The sequence below is a fragment of the Schistocerca gregaria genome, chromosome 2 (genome assembly GCF_023897955.1).
Source record: "Schistocerca gregaria isolate iqSchGreg1 chromosome 2, iqSchGreg1.2, whole genome shotgun sequence".
NCBI lineage: Eukaryota > Metazoa > Arthropoda > Insecta > Orthoptera > Acrididae > Schistocerca > Schistocerca gregaria.
Window position 1 is genome coordinate 167,770,017 of NC_064921.1, and position 22,020 is coordinate 167,792,036.

At 43.3% G+C, this 22,020-nt stretch overlaps 2 non-coding genes across 2 annotated transcripts; both read right to left on the reverse strand.

The window, feature by feature from the left end:
• Positions 1-4,147: 4,147 nt before the first annotated feature.
• Trnah-gug (transfer RNA histidin (anticodon GUG)) lies at positions 4,148-4,219 on the reverse strand. The gene has a single exon. It is a non-coding gene; the product is annotated as a tRNA-His (tRNA).
• A 16,054-nt stretch (positions 4,220-20,273) lies between these two features.
• Positions 20,274-20,345, reverse strand: Trnah-gug (transfer RNA histidin (anticodon GUG)). The gene has a single exon. It is a non-coding gene; the product is annotated as a tRNA-His (tRNA).
• Between the last annotated feature and the right edge of the window lie 1,675 nt (positions 20,346-22,020).

A 22,020-nucleotide genomic window follows, 5' to 3' on the forward strand; every position in this document is an offset into this window, starting at 1 on the left:
AGGCTTGATCCAAATTGGAATATGGATCTCCCCCTTCGCAGTGCAACCTCTTGACCACATAACCACGCCGCCGTGGTTCTTCAAAAGCGCTTGATGTTGCAAATTTTGAACTGTGACCGTTCAGTATTTCTATTTTGCTTTTTCTTTCACAATTCGGTACACTTTCTTCCTGTTTTCATGCTTGATCTGTGTTCACTTTTTGACGGGCTACCACAAAATCTGAGTGGGTGTTCTCTGTTTCACAATATTACCTTCCCCAGCGACCCCAAAATTGTTACATTGAAATTGCCTGACGAAGTATTGTTTTGTCTGTGTGAGCAGATAATTAAGTAATTAATAGCAGTACTCGTACTTATTTTTAAACGAGTTATGCAATATGCGATACGGCCACAGACGTTTCCTAAATTCTGTTAATATCATCTTAAATGCATTGCGTTTTATCACAAATGCCTGAATTTAATTTCACATTCCTTGTCACAGATATGTATGGTATTTGACGATGACCGTCTCTATAAATCACGTTTACTGATCGATGGAACTTTTGTGTAAATGGTTCAAATTGCTCTAAGCACTATGGGACTTAACATATGAGGTAATCAGTCACCTAGACTTAGAACTACTTAAACCTAGTTAACCTAAGTACATCACACACATCCATGCCCGAGGCAGGATTCGAACCTGCGACCGTATCAGCAGCGCGGTTCCGGACTGAAGCCCCTAGAATCGCTCGGCCACAACGACCAGCGCTTACTTTTGTCTCAACATTTTTACCATAGCAGCTGATAAGTACAAGTGGCGCACGGCCATGAGTTGTCAGTACTGAAAGACAAGCAACAAAACATCCCCTCTATGATTTCCAGGACAACCACAAGTCTCACTCACTGTGTTATATCGACAGGTTTGGCTCTTCAATTTATCTGGAGCATCATCGGAATCTCTGGAATTTAAATTTTAAAGTACAGTAGTTGGCTGATACATTGTGAGCACCAGAGAGTCCCTTTTTTGACATCCTCTAACCCCGCACTGGCCGTTTGTCTCAGAGGTAAGGGGCCGACTTAGCTCACGGCAGAATTCACCAACGGAAATTAAAATTGAGCACTTCTTGAAGTATTACTGTCTCTGTTAGTATTTTTTGTTACTGGGCAGGAAAGAGTACATTCTTCACAGTCTCTTAACGTTATTTGACGTTTTTGGTGCCTATTGTCAGTTGCTAGACACACATTAAGCTCACCGGACAGAAAATTAAGATACTGCAATACCTGTATTATACTGAATCATCCGCCGACACCGGGCAGGTAAAATGTCTCTCCTCTACGGGAATATACGTATGGATGTACGAGTACAGGTTGATGACACATGGTTGACGACATATGGAAGTTCCGGTATGGCTGTAACTTGGCACGAATAGCCAAATGGTGACGCAACCGCCCACGATTAGCGGGAAATCCTGATTCGAGTCTTGGTCAGGCAAAAATTTTCATTTTCGTCATTTCACTCTACAGCTGACTGTCGTCCACGTCGCAATTGCGAACCCGTTTAATGGACCGAAAATTAGTCACCCTAGTACGCACCCACAGAAGAATCGCTGAGCTTTTGCAGAGAGAGCAACAATCTAGCCACGTTCGCAATCACGTGCGCACTGTCTGTACTTGAGTATAAGACAGCAGCAATAATCGATATATCTATGTTTCAAGCGGGCCTGTACGTGCACATGGGTAAATGGAAGGACGTGACAGTTTGGCAAAAATCAGCAACAGCGTACACCATGGCCAAGGCCACACGATGTGTGAAGTTGCTGGATTTTTTTTTTGGGGGGGGGGGGGGGGAGGGGTTCGCGACTGACTGTCCAGTGTGTCTACCAGTAGTGGATAAAGCACGTCGCCACGAAACATGACGTCAGAATCGAGGTCGGAAAAAGATCCTGAGGGGGAACGGAGAAGCATCTCATGGCGTGTGAATCAAAATCGCTTCCAAACCCGACAGGTTTTGCTACAGGCAGTGAATGAAGGTTCATATTAACGAGAGAACTTTGCGATGGTAACTGCATGCAACGAACATTGGGAGTCAAGCATGTCTCAAGAGACAAGCAAAGCTGCGCGTCTTCAGTGGGCTAGAAATCATAGAAGCTCACTGGCGGAACGTAATGTGGTCTGAGGAATCCTTCTCTAGCCTATATTCAAACGACGCACGTCATCTAGTGCACCGAAGGCAGAATTAAGCATTTCATCTTGAATGTGTGCATGGTTAGGTTCAAGCCAGAGGTGGATGATTGGTTTTCTGAACACTCCACTGCCCCACTCATCTCGACTGGACTGTAGAATCATCTGACCACAACCCGACACAATATCTGTGGGGCGTTTTGTGACAATGGATAAAACGCCGATATTAGCGTTCCCGCAATTTGGTGGAATTACGCGATCAGGTCCTCAGCGAGTTACTGAACCTGGAAGAGTCGTAGCTGTACCACCTTGTGGACTCTCTTCCCAATCGAATACAGGCGGTTATGAAGTCCAGAGACGGAAATAAAAGACATTCAGTGCTGCTTGTAATGATTTCTCTAGGGATGAATAATGTTTTGTCTTGTAAGCTTATTACAAAATACGGCTGAGAACCGCGGGCCGATGGCTACTTGACTTTGGACACAGACAGTTACTGGTCTAAAGTCACTACTGCGACATTCCATCTTTTTTGTTACAGACTGTGGTAGCAGTGCGCCAAGCGGGCAACAAGCAACACTTCTGAATTCGATATCGAATGAATGCAAATACCATCGTTTATATTGATTTGTAACATTTTTTACAATAGAGAGCATATGTTGTGCAACAATAAACGTCAATAACTAAAAAATGACAGCAAATTTGTCGTTCATTATTTTCCTAACGATCCTTGGTGGCACAAAACGGTACATCGCATGGCAGTTTATTTATGATTCTCTTGTGTCATACGGATATTTACTGAAGTGTGTCGTTTAATAACTAAACAATGCTAGTGAGCACAAGAAGACCTGAACTTCTGCAGAAAGATGTTGTAGACCACTCTAACAGCGCACAGTTATGTTGGTTACACTTTCAGCCAAATTAGTGAACATGCAGCGTGTAAAACCTGCATCGAATGTTGTATCTACATTATTTAACGTATTAGATATACCAACATCTATCCTGAAGGGAAAGCTACATAGAGGTGATAATGAAACGTCAAAAGCAATGAACCTGTTTATAAACGTACACGAAATCAGTTCCATAACTGTTGTTACATCCGAGTCACAAACGGCAAGAATCTTAAGTAAATTAGCTTTTGAAGCAAAAGCAATTACATTTACCCACCCTGCTATCCGAGCGGTATAACGCACGGCTTTTCGGAGTGGGAAGGAGCGCTTGGTCCCCTGCACGAATCCGCCCGGCGGACTTGGGTCGAGGTCCTGTGAGCCGGCCAGTCTGTGGATGGTTTTCAGGCGGTTTTCCATCTACCTCGGCGAATGCGGGCTGGTGCCCCTTATTCTGCCTCAGCTACACGATGTCGGCGATTGCTGCATAAACAAGTTCTCCACGTACGTGTACACCACCATTACTCTACCACGCAAACATAGGGGTTACACTCAGCTGGTGTGAGACGTCTCCTGTGGGTGTCCACCGGGGGCCGAACTGCACAATAACGCTGGATTCGGTGTGGGATGGCGGAGGGGTGAAGTGGACTGCGGTAGTCGTCGTGGGGTTGTGGACCACTGCAGCTGCGGCGGGGACGAAGCCTCTCCGTCGTTTCTAGGTCCCCGGTTAACATACAATATAATATATACAACACAATTACATTTACAAAAATATTCTTGTCTTTGAAAGAAGACTGATTTGTAAGAACGAGAAATCATTAAATCCCCCGCCTCCACCCCCCAAAAAATGTGTGTTAAGCAAAGTACCTGTTGTAAAAAGAACACACAGAACAGAAATATATGCTTCTCATGCATGAAGTACGTTTTTAAATTCTCTTGTTTCCGGAGGAGTAAGCTGCTATACACACATTCCGAAGTATTCCTTCATGCATAAGTTGTACCGGTACGTGTACGTTCTACAATTTATGGGAAGTTACTGTGGACCTGGTGTACTGGTAAGAGGAGTTGTTTTTCGTTCCTTAACTCGATAAAAATGTTATGCCTTGCCGTGACCAGGATTCGAACCTGGGTTCTTGCGGCCACAACGCAATGTCCTAACCACTAGACTATCACGGCTGACGCTGTCATGCTCTCTGGGAAGAGAGTCACTCGTTATCCTGTTGAGCGCGCGCATGCCGGAACGCTGACGTAGTATTGACGTAGCTATCGCTGACTCCGCTGCGGCCGCCGGTCGCCGCTTTCTCAATCGCGGGAAACCGATAGACACTAGCCATCACGGCCGACTGAAGGCCGCATGGTCCGGAGCGGTAATGAACTGCAGGGACCTTATAATGCTCTATTTCACTTTCGTATAGTTATAGGCTAAAGGTGCGACGGGTAATATGCAGGGTGGTAACATGCAGGGTGGTCAGAACCTTCCTTTACAAACCTTAGGACTTGTAAAGGGGAATGAGTAGATAATATTTTGAACAGGAACCCATGTCCGGAAATGTACCGTTTCCGTTCTACGGCGGTTTCAGTTCAGATGTTTAATTAATCCACTTCTGCTTGAGGAACTGAATTAGGTGTGAGGCATTACAGTTATTAGGCACAAATAGACAGGAAACATAACTAAACATCCATTTATCACTTAAGCACATTTGTTTGTATTAACACGTGAACAATACGTGTTTTCATTATTGCAAAACGAAAGAACCCAGAATACTGTACATACAGAAAAGTGCTGATGTACCACAACAGTGGCTCGATGTGGCGACCACCAACGTTGTTACATTGTACCAACGAAGCACGTTCTGGGACACTCGCCCCGTCCCACCTAGTGTCTGAAGAGTGCAGCAGCAAGAACTAGTGGTTGCAGATCTTCCTCAGATTGTACAGGAGTCTCGTAAATGCGCTTCTGATAAGTGGATGTTTCATTATGTTTCCGTTCAAATTGCTACATAATAATTTTTCTGCGTTACTCCTAATTCAATTCCTCAAGCAGAAGTGGCTGAGTTAAACATCCGAATTGAAACCGTCGTAGATCGGAAACGGTACGCTTCTGGGCGTGGGTTTCTACTCAAAATGTTATGTACTCACTCCTATCTACAAGTCCTGGAATGGGAATTTCCGAACATCCTGTAGCATGTGTATAAGAACCACAAAGGAACTATAAGAATGAAACATCAAGACTGAAGTGTGCAATTAAAAAACTTATCCAGGTGCTTGTAGAGCTCGGTTCGCACTCTCGGGGTTCCGTACAAACATAATTATGTACGTAGACAGTTCATCCGTCCTAGGAATTCAGAATCTCGACAATTTTTGCCTGACATTGACTTTGACACTGGCAAGTGGCAAGATATCGGTGCTCGTGAACTCGAGCAGTTTAGAGAACATTTTATTTTACATATGAAGTCGGATAACAAATCCGACAAACATTTGTTCGTGTGATATACTACCAAATTAACACCTTTCCAAAATTTCGTTACTTGAGCTGTGAAACCTTGCTTCGCGATTCTAGTTCAACGGGAACTACCTTATACACACATAAAAAGTTTTGCATCACCCTGGTTCCCAGAACTCCTGAAGACAGACGTTGACTGCGGATATTGTATCACAAAAGGAGGTGGTACACGGCTCGTGTTGTCTGTAGTTCAACCATGCCTACACGGTCAATACCGCGGTTCAATCGCGTCCACATTGTTACTTTTTACCAGGGAGGGCTCTCAACAAGGGAGGTGTCCAGGCGCCTCTGAGTGAACCAAAGCGATGTTGTTCGGACATGGAGGAGATATACAGAGACAGGAACTGTCGATGACATGCCTCGCTCAGGCCTCCCTAGGGCTACTACTGCAGCGGATGGCCGCTACCCACGTATTTCGTGCAGCCACAGGACGTCGTGATACGACTCAAACTGTGGCCAGTAGGCTGCATGATGCGTAACTTCACCCCCGACGTCCATGGCGAGGTCCAGCTTTGCAACCACGACACCCTGCAGCGTGGTACAGATGGGTCCCAAGATGCCGAATGGACCGCTCAGGATTTACATCACGTTCTCTTCACCGATGAGTGACGCATATGTCTTCAACCAGACATTTGTTTGGAGGCAACCCAGTCAGGCTGAACGCCTTAGACACTGTCCAGTGAGTGCAGCAAGGTGGAGGTTCCCTGCTGTTTTGGAGTGGCATTATGTGGGGCCAACGTACGCCGTTGGTGGTCATGGAAGGCGCCATAACGGCTATACGATACGTGAATGTCATCCTCCGACCGATAGTGCAATCATATCGCCAGCATATTGGCGAGGCATTCGTCTTCATGGACAACAATTCCCGCCACCATCGTTCACATCTTGTGAATGACTTCCTTCAGGATAACGACATCGCTCGACTAGAGTGGCCAGCATGTTCTCCAGACATGAACAATATCGAACATGGCTGGGATAGACAGAAAAGTGCCGTTCATGGACGACGTGACCCACCAACCACTCTGAGGGTTGAAATTGTTCAAATGGCTCTGAGTACAAAGGGACTTAACATCTTAGGTCATCAGTCCCCTAGAACTTAGAACTACTTTTAAACTAACTAACCTAAGAACATCACACACATCCATGCCCGAGGCAAGATTCGAACCTGCGATCGTAGCAGTTGCGCGGTTCCGATCTGAAGCACCTAGATACGCTCGGCCACCGCGACGGGCCACTCTGAGGTATCTATGTCGAATCACCGTTGAGGAGTGGGACAATCTGGACCGACAGTGGCTTGATGAACTCGTGGATAGTATGCCACGACGAATACAGGCATGCATCAATGCAAGAGGACGTGCTACTCGGTATTAGAGGTACTGATGTGTACAGAAATCGGAGCCACCACCTCTGAAGGTCTCGCTGTATGGTGGTACATCCAATGTGTGGTTTTCATGAGCAATAAAAAGGGAGCCAATGATGTTTATGTTGACATTTATTGGAATTTTCTGTACAGATTGCGGAACTCTTGGAACCGAGGTGATGCAAGACTTTTCTTGAAGTGTGTAGGTTTTGATAAGTTAGGTTGACGGTATCAGAATATGTGACATAAGTAACCGCATCTTTTTATTGCATTTACTTAGAAGCTTCATTTTTGTAGACCAGCAAGGGACCATAGGCCTTAGAACGTCGTTATAAATTTCAAATTGAAACGTCTACCCGTTCTTGAGAAAAAGGGTTAATAGTCGGACAGATAGAAAGACAAAGTGATCCTGTAAGGGTTCCGTTTTTACAAATTGAGATGCAGAACCCTGAAAATGTAAGAGATGGGTACTTTTCCGCTAACGTTCAATCTGTACATCGGAGAAGCAATTGCGGAAATAAAAGGTAGATTAAGGAGTGGGATTAATATTCAGGGTGTGAAAGAATATCAATGATGAGATTTGCTGAAAACATTGCAATCCTCTGCGAAAGCGAGGGAGAATTAGAGGAGATACTGAAAGGTATTAATAGTCTGCTGAGCGCAAATTATGGCTTGAAAGCAAACCGAAGAAAGACGAAAATAATGAGGAGTCGCATAAATATACATGACAGACTATGAAGTAGACAAACTGATGGAATATTTCAGAATGAAATTCAGTCTCCAGTTGCAACTGACGAGCGAATTTTATTCTGAAATATATACTGTAATTGCTGAACATTACAGGTATGAATAAAATAATGAACTAATTGTGCTTGGGTAAACAGAAGAAGGCGGGACTGTGAAGCAGACAAAGTGAAGGAATTTTACTACCTTGGAAGGAAAATAACCCATGGTTGACGAAGGAAGTGTGACAAAAAAAGCGTAGAATATGCAAAGAGGGCGTTCCTGGACAAAAGAAGCCTGCTGGTATCGAACAAAGGCCTTTATTTGAGGAAGCACATCTGGAGCACGCCACTGTACAATCATGGACAGTGGAAAAACTGGAGAAGAAGCGAAAAAATTTGTTTGAGGTGTGGCGCTGTAGCACCATGCTGAAAATTAGATGGCCTGAACAAGATAAGTAGTGAAGTTCTCTGCATAATCGGCCAGGATAGAAGCATGTGGAAAATATTGACAAGAAGAAGGGACATGAATATAGGACGTTTGCTGAGATATGAAATAATAATTTCATGGTACGAGAGCAGTGGTTCCAAACTTTTCTTACATCGTTACCTCTGAGTGCAATTAGACATTAGCTAATACCGTCCAGCGCATGTCCCTGCCCGAGCCGTGTTTGAGGTGTGGCGCTGTAGCACCATGCTGAAAATTAGATGGCCTGAACAAGATAAGTAGTGAAGTTCTCTGCATAATCGGCCAGGATAGAAGCATGTGGAAAATATTGACAAGAAGAAGGGACATGAATATAGGACGTTTGCTGAGATATGAAATAATAATTTCATGGTACGAGAGCAGTGGTTCCAAACTTTTCTTACATCGTTACCTCTGAGTGCAATTAGACATTAGCTAATACCGTCCAGCGCATGTCCCTGCCCGAGCCGTGTTTGAGGTGTGGCGCTGTAGCACCATGCTGAAAATTAGATGGCCTGAACAAGATAAGTAGTGAAGTTCTCTGCATAATCGGCCAGGATAGAAGCATGTGGAAAATATTGACAAGAAGAAGGGACATGAATATAGGACGTTTGCTGAGATATGAAATAATAATTTCATGGTACGAGAGCAGTGGTTCCAAACTTTTCTTACATCGTTACCTCTGAGTGCAATTAGACATTAGCTAATACCGTCCAGCGCATGTCCCTGCCCGAGCCGTGTGTTGCCCCCCCCCCCCCCCCCCTATTCCCCCGCATGATCAATTTTCACCAACTTTAGCACCTTATATATATATATATATATATATATATATATATATATATATATATATATAGAGAGAGAGAGAGAGAGAGAGAGAGAGAGAGAGAGAATGACGAAGGGATTCGAGGTGCATCACAAGTGCTATCTACATCTCCTCCTCAGCAGAACGCTAACTATCCACAGTGAGAGTAGATACCTGCTCCAAAACATACTTTCCCTACATTACTCCTTCCCACTGCGGCACCTTCTTAACCTGGACACTGCAACCGTATTTAATAGCAACCAAATTAAAATTTGTGCACTACACTTATTGTCCGTAAATCGCTACTCTCCTTACTTCTGAACTGGAAGAAAGAGGAAGACTTCAGGCTGTTAATGATTTGTGTCTGATCACAGCTAATAATAATAATAATAATAATAATAATAATAATAACATTAATAATGATACTGCGTAAAGCATTATAGTAGCCCTTATGTAGTTACTGCTGTGTCATGCTGTCAAGTAATTCATTTACTCGATACGATCTGGCGGTAAAATCGAAAATTGTATTTGCAACAGATCTGTCGGGAAAGCACGAAAAGATACAATTTATTTATCTTTCTCGAAGCGAGTAATTAATCACTCTCTGGTCTACTGCACATATTATCTGTAACTTGGAAAGGATGTTTTCTTGCGATATTTAGCATTTGTTACGTATATGCCTCACTTTTATCATCAGCGATGTACAGGACAAACCACAACATATGTGTGTAGTGAGTGGACCATGTGAAGAACCTGTAACCTCCACCGCATTAATGCTGCTAACTGAGAAAGTAATTATTAATAAGTTATATAATCAGTATCTGAGTCTTACAAAATTGTCATAATAGTAATGATGCTTTGAAAATAATTTAGTTACTTGTCTGAAATAATATCGAATCGTTTAGTTTTTATCCCTCAGAAAATTTCATGTTACTCTTCAGGGGGTAATTACGCCCAGGTAGGGAGCCACTGTACCAGTGCCATCTATGGAGAGTAAAAATTGCAGGGGAAGTCAAAGATTGCTATATCACCAATAAATAAATGACTGTTTGTATATGCTACTCTGAGATGATGAGGTTGCCACAAGAAGGGAAATTGTGGCGGGCTGCATCAAACCAGTCCGTTGACCGATGATCGAGAAAACCGTTGTGTTTTTCCTATGGCGTAGAGGAGGCGGGGAAGGTAGATGCGAGCAATGACTGAGGATTCGTTGTTGCGTCCGTGTTTGACGACACTGATATTCAGCCAGTGTCCTCTAAATGCCTGCACTTTTTAGGTTAAACTGGCTTTCCTTCCTTTCTGATGGAAGTACTACCCTCTCTTCACTAGTGCTTGTAAAATTTCAATCCCGCTTGTGGTTTTGCATGTGTTGCTGACCGTAACAAAAGTGACTCAGTTCAAAGAGTGGGCATATCTTCACATTGCAGGTAGGAAAAGGCATGTGATAGGAGACAGGTACGATACCATATTTCATCGGCTTCAGTTCTAAAAAGGAATCGAGGGTACAACGTGGTAGCATCTGAAGTACCCTCTGGCCATAAGCAGGCCCTACCAAAATAAAGGGAACCGATTCGAAATATTCCTGTTAGGATCATTCAAATACTGCAGGAAGATTTCAGACCGATTCACTTTATTTTAATAGGACCCGATTATGGGCAGAGGGTATTTTAGACGTTACCACGCCATATCAGCAGGATCATTTTTGATGACAGGAAAAGATTAAATTTATCGTATCTGTCTCAAGACAGCAAAGATCGCCATGAAAGGGAAAATAACGACAACACAGAACAGAAGAAAGATAATTTGTTGTTATATACACTTTACATTAGAAAAACTTATGATTTCTCAGGAAAAAAATTCTAAAACATGCCACTACACAGTGTCATAACCATTTTCTTCCCGTCTTTCTTCTTCATTGCTACCAATGTCTTCTTAATTGTATGTTGGATTATGAATACAGGTAAACACATCCTAGAGTGCACTACTAACATCCGTTTGAATAATCATTTTTGTTGAAACAGACAATTATTAAATAATCTGTCTTTCCTTCCTGCGTACATTAGAAACAAGCGAAGAGTAGCTCCACTTCTAACAATGAGGTATTTTCCTTCGACCTGTTCAATAAGTGGTGCAATATATTTTCTTTTCCGTCGATTTTTGGTGAAAAATGTGACCTTTTTGTGGGGCATCATGGAACATTCCCGCCATAGTTTCATGAAGTTCCGATAGATGGCGGTGCTTCAAAATGGCGTCTGCAATGAAAGTGCGTTCCAAGCAGAGGCTTGTCACTGTGCTTCATTTTCCTTTTTTGAGGAAAACAGCAGCATTACAGATATTCATAGACGCTTGCAGAATCTCTACGAAGACCTGGCAGGGAACAAAAGAAATAGAGCCGTTGGGCGAGGTGTCTGTGATCACAGCAACAACGTCGTGCAAAACCTGACCCATCTCCCGAGTGCCAGACGACTACACGCACCTGTAACTTTTGCAGTGTTGGAACGTACGGACAGTCTCCTTCGATGTGAGCAACGAAACGCAATCAAACGCCTCGCTGCTCAAATGAACTTCTCTGTTGGTAGGGCTGATACACTCGTTCACTTTTTGTGGTGCTCAAATGCGTGTGCCACCTGGGTTCCATACCGCTTAACAGAAGACCGTAAAGAGCTATGGAGGACCACCTGTGCTGAATTGCTTGCGTGTTACGAGGCTGATACTGACAATTTTTTGTCGCACATCTTCAAAGGCGATGAACGTGTTTTTATCAGTTCGAAGTGGAAACCAAACGGCAATTCATGGAGTGACGCCACACCACCTCTCCGCGCTCTCAGCCGGTGAAGTCACGATGACGGCCTTCTAGGGCTCTGAAGGCGTTGTTCTGTTTGATTTCCTCCATCACGGTGCGACTATCAAATCTGAAGTGTACTCTGTTACACTTAGGAAACTGAAGAAACCACTTTAGCGTGTTCGTCGCCTCAAAAGTGCGAACGAACTTCTCCTTCTGCCTGGCAACGCAAGGTCTTACACAAATCTTTTCGCCCTTGAGGAACTCACAAAACTTCATTAGAATGTTCTTCCTCATTCAGCTTACATCTCGGATCTCGCACCATCCGACTTCCATCTTTTTGGACCAATGAAGGCTGCACTCCACGGGAAGCAGTACGTGTATGATGGGTTAGTTACTGATGCAGGAAGACGTTGGTTCCCATGTCAACCATTGGAATATACAGGCGCTCCCATTAAGGTGCTGTAAGTGCGTCGACTGAACAGTGAGCATGTTGAAAAATTGAGTTTTATAACCATAGAAGTGGAGATTACTGTTATGTATTGGAATCCTGATCAAAACCAACAAAATTTCAGAAAAAAAACGTGTTGCATTACTTATTGAACCCCCCTCGTATTTTGGTCTAATAATACAAATCGAACACAACTTAATATTTGGAGATACGGTAATGTGTTTTGTCTTCTTCGGCTCCTGACACATCCGTCAGTGTGTATCAAACACCACGCTAAAACCTTTGTTCTCTAGAAAAATTTTCATATGTAATGCATAAATAAGTGAGAATAAAAATTTTAAAATCAAACAGCAACTTATTAACACACACTTCTGCATCAAAGTATTCTTTAGAAAGTTCGCGTATTTTATTCGATGATCCTTTGTCTATTAAAGATGGTGATATTGTGTTATTAAGTGTATCAAAATATATTCTTACTTTTTTTCCTGTAGTTGATGGCAACTGTTAAGTCGTATGTTGCCCGTGTAGATTATTCCGAAGCATTTCAGTTTGTCAATCCTTACTAGTTGTCCTTGAGCTCCGACTTCATCTTCTCGGCCAATGGATGTAATTCCTTACTTAGTTCTGTTTAGCTTGTCACCGGATGCAAGGTCATACATCTTAGCAATGCGGAGTGCAGAATTATTTCATTTTCACTTTTGGCCAGGAATCGTACGTCTTCAGCATATGATTTACATATTTTTTTGCCATGTGTTTGCAAACCCTGCAATTCGTGCGTTAGTGCGAAAATGAGATGCTCCATAGCTATCGTAAAAACTTTCATAGCCATTGGACAACCTTGCCTGACAGAGCTACTTGTCTTGATTAGGCTTCTTAGTTGTCATTTATATTAATTTTGCATGTACTATTCGTTTTCTGTCATGGCTATAAATTGTTGTGGAATACTCATCGCACGAATCATATTGAAAAGGTATGAATGCTTTACTCTGTCAAACGCTTCTTCGTAATGAATTGGTACTGTTGCGTATCTAATTTTGCAAGTTTCAGTTATGATACTCTATTTCTGCATTCACTTAAGATTTGATAAATCTTTTAATTGTTATTGTAGTCTGGTTGGTCGGCTCTCCATGCTACTCTATCCGGTGCAAGCCTCTTCATCTCCGAATAACTACTGCATCCTACATATTCCTGAATCTGCTTACAGTATTCATCTCTTGGTCTCCGTCTACGATTTTAACTACCTCCGCCTCCCCCCCACCAGTTTTCTCGAATACTAAACTGGTGATACGAGTGATCCCTTGATGTCACAGAATGTGTTCTATCAACCAATCCCTTCGTTTGGCAAAGTTGTGCCACAAATTTCTTGTCTCCCCAATTCATTAATTACGTGATCGACCCATCTAATTTTTAGCGTTCTTCTGTAGCACGGCATTTCGAAAGCTTCTTCCATTCTCTTTTTATCTAAACCGTTTTTCGTCCATGTTTCACTTCCACACATCGCTACACCCCAGACAAATACTTTCAGAAAAGACTTCCTAACACTTAAATCTATATTCGATGTTAACAGATTTTTTTTCTTTAGAAATGCTTTTCTTGTCACTGTCAGTCTACGTTTTATATCGTCTCTGCTTCGGCCATCCTCAGTTATTTTGCTGCCCAAATAGCAAATTTAATCTATTACTTTAAGGGCCTCATTTCCTAATCTGACTCTGTTAGCATCATCTGATTTAATTCGACTACATTCCATTATCCTTGTTTTGGTTTTGTTGATGGTCATCTTTTCAAAACACCGTCCGTCCAGGTCAACTGCTCTTCCAAATGCTATGCTGTTTCTGACAGAATTCCAATGTTATCGGCAAACGTCAAAGATTTTTTTCTTCTCCCTGTACTTTAATAACTATTCCAAGTTTTTCTTTGGTTTTCTTTCTATCTTTCCCGTTTGGTATGGTCCTGTGTATGTGTTGATTATTGAGTGCAATTTTTGCGCTATGACTAGTGCGAAGATTTTGTAAACGCTTTTTAAGTAATCTTTAACTTTTGTAGTCCTGTCTTCCTCAGTTGCGTGTAATATTACGGTATATTGATAATTTTTACTTATGGACCGTTCAAGTAACTTAATAGGTCTGAGATTTCCCATGGCCTTGACTCCTGAGTTCTTGAGGCTAGAACCACTCCCCCGTTACAATAGTACTGGAATTCATGGTTTCATTGCAAATGCACGCTATTTTCACAATTATTTTTGTCCAGTGGTTTCATATATTTCTGCAGATAGTCCGTCGTGACCTGGTTGTTTGTTCTTTGGGCTTCTCTACTTCGTTCAGAGCTGTCTCGATAGTGAAGTGTTTGCTTCCACCATACTAAGCCATCGTGGTATCGTTACTGTGATGTCTATTTGTGCCATTTCTTCTGTTGTTTTGGTGGCTAATATATCTGTAAAATGATTATGCATTTCCTATTTTATCTCACATTGTTTGGACAGTGGTTTTCACTTCTGTGACAGTTTTCCTAGTGTTCGTTTTGTTCTCTTTCCTTATACACTCCTGGAAATTGAAATAAGAACACCGTGAATTCATTGTCCCAGGAAGGGGAGACTTTATTGACACATTCCTGGGGTCAGATACATCACATGATCACACTGACAGAACCACAAGCACATAGACACAGGCAACAGAGCATGCACAATGTCGGCACTAGTACAGTGTATATCCACCTTTCGCAGCAATGCAGGCTGCTATTCTCCCATGGAGACGATCGTAGAGATGCTGGATGTAGTCCTGTGGAACGGCCTGCCATGCCATTTCCACCTGGCGCCTCAGTTGGACCAGGGTTCGTGCTGGACCTGCAGACCGCGTGAGACGACGCTTCATCCAGTCCCAAACATGCTCAATGGGGGACAGATCCGGAGATCTTGCTGGCCAGGGTAGTTGACTTACACCTTCTAGAGCACGTTGGGTGGCACGGGATACATGCGGACGTGCATTGTCCTGTTGGAACAGCAAGTTCCCTTGCCGGTCTAGGAATGGTAGAACGATGGGTTCGATGACGGTTTGGATGTACCGTGCACTATTCAGTGTCCCCTCGACGATCACCAGAGGTGTACGGCCAGTGTAGGAGATCGCTCCCCACACCATGATGCCGGATGTTGGCCCTGTGTGCCTCGGTCATATGCAGCCCTGATTGTGGCGCTCACCTGCACGGCGCCAAACACGCATACGACCATCATTGGCTCCAAGGCAGAAGCGACTCTCATCGCTGAAGACGACACGTCTCCATTCGTCCCTCCATTCACGCCTGTCGCGACACCACTGGAGGCGGGCTGCACGATGTTGGGGCGTGAGCGGAAGACGGCCTAACGGTGTGCGGGACCGTAGCCCAGCTTCATGGAGACGGTTGCGAATGGTCCTCGCCGATACCTCAGGAGCAACAGTGTCCCTAATTTGCTGGGAAGTGGCGGTGCGGTCCCGTACGGCACTGCGTAGGATCCTACGGTCTTGGCGTGCATCCGTGCGTCGCTGCGGTCCGGTCCCAGGTCGACGGGCACGTGCACCTTCCGCCGACCACTGGCGACAACATCGATGTACTGTGGAGACCTCACGCCCCACGTGTTGAGCAATTCGGCGGTACGTCCACCCGGCCTCCCGCATGCCCACTATACGCCCTCGCTCAAAGTCCGTCAACTGCACATACGGTTCACGTCCACGCTGTCGCGGCATGCTACCAGTGTTAAAGACTGCGATGGAGCTCCGTATGCCACGGCAAACTGGCTGACACTGACGGCGGCGGTGCACAAATGCTGCGCAGCTAGCGCCATTCGACGGCCAACACCGTGGTTCCTGGTGTGTCCGCTGTGCCGTGCGTGTGATCATTGCTTGTACAGCCCTCTCGCAGTATCCGGAGCAAGTATGGTGGGTCTAACACACCGGTGTCAATGTGTTCTTTTTTCCATTTCCAGGAGTGTATGATATATTAAGGTCGTTTCCTTTTGGATGGTGTTTCTGCAGTCCTATCCTAATTTTGTACCCTCCAGTTTGCTTTATTTTTAAAATTAATGTTTCAAATTCTATTCTTTTGTTCGGAACATAATTTTGAATTATTATTGAGTCTTTTTGCACAACTTTCTTAGGCACTGAAAATGATATTTCACTCTTTTGTTCTGCTAGGCATTTTTCTAGCGGGAGCAGTTTTCAGGGTCCTCGTTACAGCAGGTTTGCCACACTTTATCCACCAACGGATCGATGAACTGTACTTTGGTAACCATTTAACACTCTCATCCCACGTTAGTGTTAAACGCTGCGCAACTCCCAGGATCCAATAAATGATCCACACGAAGTTTCCACTGTCCGTTTCCTTTATAGTTTTCTTGTGTAGCTATATTAGTAGCACAAATGTCACCACATGATCACAAAATACGGTTGGCCATATTTCCGACCGTAGGACATGTTGCTTCACATTAGCTGTTGCACATATCCCGTCTGAACGGCTTGCTGAATAATAAATGAAAACTGCTAGTTTACTATTGTTCTACAGTATTAATTTATTGTGGTAACCGGTTTGCGGCTTACAAGGCCTTCATCAGTCATTTACAGACTGTCGTCGACAAAGAAATTTCAGTGTTGTAAAAGACATTGGAAAAGAAGTTACTTATCTAGATGGAAGCCGAAACGCACAGTAAATGACAGTGTGACGGTAATTCAATGTAAAAAAAAAAGTTGATCAATAAATAAATAAATATAAATGGAGAAAACAGGAAAAACTAACACAAAACTGGGAAAGCATGCCTACATAACAGTTTATATTAATAAACAAAAGTAAATAAAATAAACTTAGTACTTGCAAAGGCTACTTCAAGAGGTATAAAACACAAAGCAATTAAAAGAAAGAATCATGCATTGCAACTACAGAATATTTTAATATCTTAAGCAATATTAATAGGATAAAGAGAAATGAATAAATGCAGGAAACTGGAGGAATGTGAGGAAATATGAAGTAAATGCCATCTTTGACAATGTGGCGGTACTGCATAGTAAAAACTAAAAAATTGAACACTATACAAAGATAAAGAGAGCTTACAGGAGTAATGTTAGCTGTATACTCAAAACCTGTCCGTATGCAATAATTTTCATTAAAAATATTAACTAAACAAAACAAAAACAGTATTTGACAACTTCAAGAGGTATTAAACATGGAAATAATACAAGTAACAATTAAAAGAAATACTTAAAGATTGTAATTACGGACTATATGGATTATGTAGGCAATTTCAATAAAATAGAAGAACTATGAATAAAGGACAATGGGGGAATATGATGGAAATAATGTAAAACAGAGGATTATGTGCAGTGTAGACAAGATGAAGTATTAAGCTGTGTCTGGTCGTTTAAGACTGGATCTGGACTGTGAGCTATATGATGTTAATTTCCAGGGCTTCCAGCAGATTGAGCTTATGTCCTTTGTTCGCTAAGTGAAGGACATGGGATTATGGCTGGTAGTTGTGACTCTCACTCAATACATGCTCAGTAAATGTGGAGTGTGAAGTCTGCAGCCTCCACCTGCGTTTATGTTCAACCAGCCTAGCTGCTACGTCTCTGCCTGACTGATCAATGTAAAACGTGTCACAAACAGAACAGGTAATTTTGTATACCCCACTGTTAGTGATGACTTTCTTTCTTTCACTGGTGTCACGTCACCTCACTGACGCAGGGTCGGCATTGTTAGGAACGGATTTGGCAAGGTTAGGATGAAGAGGTGACCGGATACCCTCCCTACCGCCACCCTGTACCCCAAAGGACGGAATTTGTGTACCCCAGCTGTTTGCGTCTAGTGTAATCCCTGGAATAGTGCGAACGAGTTCAGATGTCGGCGAGTAGTGTAACTGAGGCGGAGCGTGGGGATCAGCCCGGTATTCACCTAGCGGGATTTGGAAAACCGCCTAAAAACCACATCCAGGCTGGCCGGCACACCGGCCCATGTCGTTAATCCGCCGGGCAGATTCGATCCAGGGCAGGCGCGCCAGCCCGAGTCCAGGAGGCAGCGCGTTAGCGCTCTCGGCTATCCTGGCGGGTCCTGTGATACCTCTCCTGTATATGGTAATTTACACTATTTCTTGTACACGGTGGAAGTGGCAGCATAATAGCTAGAATAACTAGTAAACGTGGAGATTCTGCCACGTGTTGACAAGTCCTAACGTTTTCAAGCTCCATTAATTTATTAGCGTATTATCTTTTCGATTAAGGGACCACTTAAAATCACCAGCAAGTGTGTGAGCATGGCCCATTGCAAACAGTGGTATTATCAGTTCTTTGAAGAATTGTACTAGCTGCTGTCTTTCCCTGTTTTTGAAGGCTGATAAAAGTTGATTGTTCTGTTGTTATTTACTGCGACCGCTACGCCCGTCTGCTGTTAAGAAGATTTTCAGTATTACGGTCTGTGATATTTTCTTTAGGTGGTATCACAGTTCTGCCTTCTTTACTGGAACCGGTGTTAATTATTGCATTGTAGCATGTTAGTGCTCCAGGCCGATATGTCACTTTTTGCAACATTACGACTTAAGTATCTGCTGCATATCATATGCAGGATGGTGAGAAAGTCTGAAAAGCTTGTTAGGCTGTTGCAGTGTAGACTGTCCTGAGAAGTACTTGTTGCGAAAACAGTTTGATACGTTGCACCGTCTTCGAGTGAATTAGCTTTGAAGTTAGCCCACCAGGCCCTTCGAGAGCAATTTCAAGTGTGCCGCCAGATACAATTAAAGTCAGTTGTTGTCACAGTGTAGATGATAGCGCACGAGACTGCTCAGCCTTTGACTCAGGTTCGATCCTTACTATCGTCCCATGCACAATTTTTCTTATAACTGTTCCTGTTCGGTTTAAGGAAACCAAAGGAAGTACATGATGCTTCGTGGCACTGCCTCTGGAGGGCTGCTTGAATTTACGAGCGCAACTGCGTGATTGGCTAACTTCAGTGCTAATGAACTCGGAAACAGCGCGACTCATCGAATTTTTTGAAATAATTATTTCTCAGTGCAATCTACCCTGAAACACCCTTACAAGCTTTACAGGCTTTTTCTGACAACGCTGAATAACGTCCAGGTGTTTCCAGAAAGATTTTCACTCTGCAGCGGAGTGTGCGCTGATATGAAACTTCCTGGCAGATTAAGACTGTGTGCTGGACCGAGACTCGAACTCGGGACCTTTGTCTTACGCGGGCAAGTGCTCTACCAACTGAGCTACCCAAGCACGACTCACGCTTTGTCCTCACAGCTTTAGTTCTGCCAGTACCTCGTCTCCTAGCTTCCAAACTTAACAGAAGCTCTCCTGCGAACCTTGCAGAACTAGCACTCGTGAAAGAAAGGATATTGCGGAGACATGGCTTAGCCACATCCTGGGGGATGTTTCCAGAATGAGTTTTCACTCTGCAGCGGAGTGTGCGCAGAAGAGCCTCTGTAAAGTTTGGAAGGTAGGAGACGAGATACTGGCAGAAGTAAAGCTGTGAGTACCGGACGTGAGTCGTGCTTCGGTAGCTCAGAAGGTAGAGCACTTGCCCGCGAAAGGCAAAAGTCCCGAGTTCGAGTTGCGCTAAAATAATGACAACAGAAGTAACACATGTCGTCATTATATACACCTTGCATCATTTTTTACACTTTGACAAACTTTTGGTTGCCACTGCAACTAGACCGTGGACAAGGTACCTTTTCTTGGTTATAGACATCAGTTGCAAAATTAGCAATTAACCGAGCACCAATTAATTCCAGGGAGTATTTTTCTCTGCCTCGTGATGACTGTGTGTTGTGTGTTGTCCTTAGGTTAGTTAGGTTTAAGTAGTTCTAAGTTCTAGGGGACTGATGACCATAGATGTTAAGTCCCATAGTGCTCAGAGCCATTTGAACCATTTTGAAGCAGGGACTATTTTAGGTGTTTGAATTGAAATGCAGTAGCTTGCTGTAGTTGCCAAGAGTGGTGACGAGCTTCACAGTGATTTTAAAAAGGCGCTCCAACTTTTTACCCCTTATTCGACAGAAAGTAAAGGGAAGCCACTGATGACGGTAAACATTCACTGAAAGATAACCGGGTGCAGTATATTGTTGCTGTCGATAAGCAGTGAGTGGATTTGTTAGTTGCTTAGAAATATGAATAAAAATATCACCCCAATGCCGTGACCAGGATTCGAACCTGGGTTCTTGCGGCCACAACGCAATGTCCTAACCACTAGACTATCACGGCTGGCAGCAGAAAAGCACTCGAGTTGGGTAGAAGCCGTGTTTCTACAGACGCGGCAGGACCACTGACCGTGGCTGTGACGTCACGAGCAGTTCTCTGGTGAGCCGCGGCGCTTTCTCCGGACCAAAACTGGTGGACAGGCAGAGCGCCACAGAATGGGGGTGACGGTGTTGTCTTTCTATTTTCCCTGAGCGCTAAATTTCCAAAATTCACTTTAGAAAAATGAAATAAAGTGAAAGGAAGGTTATTAAGGTAAAAGTTAGTTCGTGCTCCTTCAATCCCGTCCACTTACATTGAAAGCCCCCTACTCCTGTCTAAACTTAGTAATGTACTTAACTGGTATGGCCTCGGTGTTAATGCCCTGAAAATATTTTCCTTCGTGTACAAAATTTTCGCTCAGAAATGAGAAATAACCCAATCTGACTTCTGTTAGAGAGATGTTTCGAAGTAGAGAAAACATTCATAGCTCCACGAGGAATACAAGGGGAACCTGAACAAGATTTTAAGTAATCCCAAATAACGACCAAGAGGTTGGAACATGCTAATGCAGCCTGAAAATATAGCGCATCTTCTCTTACAGAGAAATTGCATGTAATGCAGGTGTTAACAGTGCAACATTATTTAGTACGACACCTATTCGTAACAAGATTTAATCACAATGGCCTCGCATTTCGTTCTCAGTGGCTCACACCCAGCGCGTACTTGCTGTAAAATGCGCGAAAAGAAATACTAGATGAATGTAACATTTGCTGATGCCAGCTTATCTGAATAACGATTCCACTAGGACACGCGTATTCAATGAGTATTGCTATCATCAACTACGAATTCCGATAAATAAAAAGAGACCACATGCAGTTTGACAACGAAAACGTGATAAACTTTTAAGTGGCTTCAGGATGAAAACTAATTACGGCGAATATGAAGCAGCCTTTGATTATTATTCACTCAGCGAACACATAGGCCCACTAAGGGACCACCGGTAATCGAGTACCACATGTCTTCAAAAAACAGAACAAAAAGGAACTCCACAAAGCCTCATATTCCTGTAAGAATAGTAAATAAGTGTAATAGTAACGTGAGGCATGACCTATATACTTGGATGACATACTGATATTTAGCCTTGAACGTGGAACAATAGCTCTCGATTCTATCAGGAGATTTAACCTTGGTCTCAAGGGAAACATATGTAGACAGCGGAAAATCGTATGTAGCAGCCCAGAAATGTCCTTTGAAGTAAAATGCAACACAAAGACATCTCAACTATCAGAACCAAGATAGTGCAGGCATCGTCCACATGATGAGAAGTACGTAATTAACCCCAGCATTTGCAGAATAACAGTTCATAGTTTAGCTTCATTCACATAGACAACCTAAATAGCTAAGCACCGTATTACGGATTTATCAGCAGGGAACAACCTCCAAATTGCAGGGCAGAAATAGGCTTTCGCTATGTATCCAAAGATGTCACTTGCGTAGCGGAAGGAAACACTGCATAGAGAGACTTTGCACCTCACCAGCAACCTATAACTCACTTAAAGATAAAATATTAGAAAGTCTTTTTGAAACCAACAGCTTGCAACCATTTCGATAGTTTACAAAGTATATACCATAGTATGTGGAACAAAAAACTCATCGGAAACCAATCTGTTTCAGGGCCAGCTTAAAGCCGCTCACGGCC